This window comes from Arachis ipaensis, chromosome B01 (assembly GCF_000816755.2).
Source record: "Arachis ipaensis cultivar K30076 chromosome B01, Araip1.1, whole genome shotgun sequence".
NCBI classification, from domain to species: Eukaryota; Viridiplantae; Streptophyta; class Magnoliopsida; order Fabales; family Fabaceae; genus Arachis; species Arachis ipaensis.
In genome coordinates this window covers 33,247,169-33,247,635 of record NC_029785.2, presented here as the reverse complement: position 1 = coordinate 33,247,635, position 467 = coordinate 33,247,169, and positions in this window count along the sequence as shown.

The following is a 467-nucleotide window of genomic DNA, read 5'->3' as shown; positions in this document are numbered from 1 at the left end:
AATTATGTCATTTACGATAATGAATAGTGGATATATATATTCTTTCATCAATAGAATATGAATAATGTAAAACGAAATGGAGATGATTATGTATTTTATTATCTATAGTGGTATGTATTTCGTCGTTGTTACATAAATATAAAAACGGTATAATTTTGGACAACAAAATATTTATTGTCTTTTAAATTTTTATATAACATTTATCAGCTGCTCTCTATTTACCACGAATCATATTAAAATAGATAAAATTTTACTTCAAAATTATTATTTATATGATGATTTTTCATAAATAAAAACTGTTTAATTAGTACCTTTTTTTTTCTTTCGTTGTCCACGCTTTGTTATTATTAAGGATTAAATTGATATTTTTTTAGGAACTATTTAGTCTAAAAAATAAATTTTCAGAGACTTAATTATCATTTTATTCAAATTATTATTACTAGTTTATATCCTTAACAATTATGCTA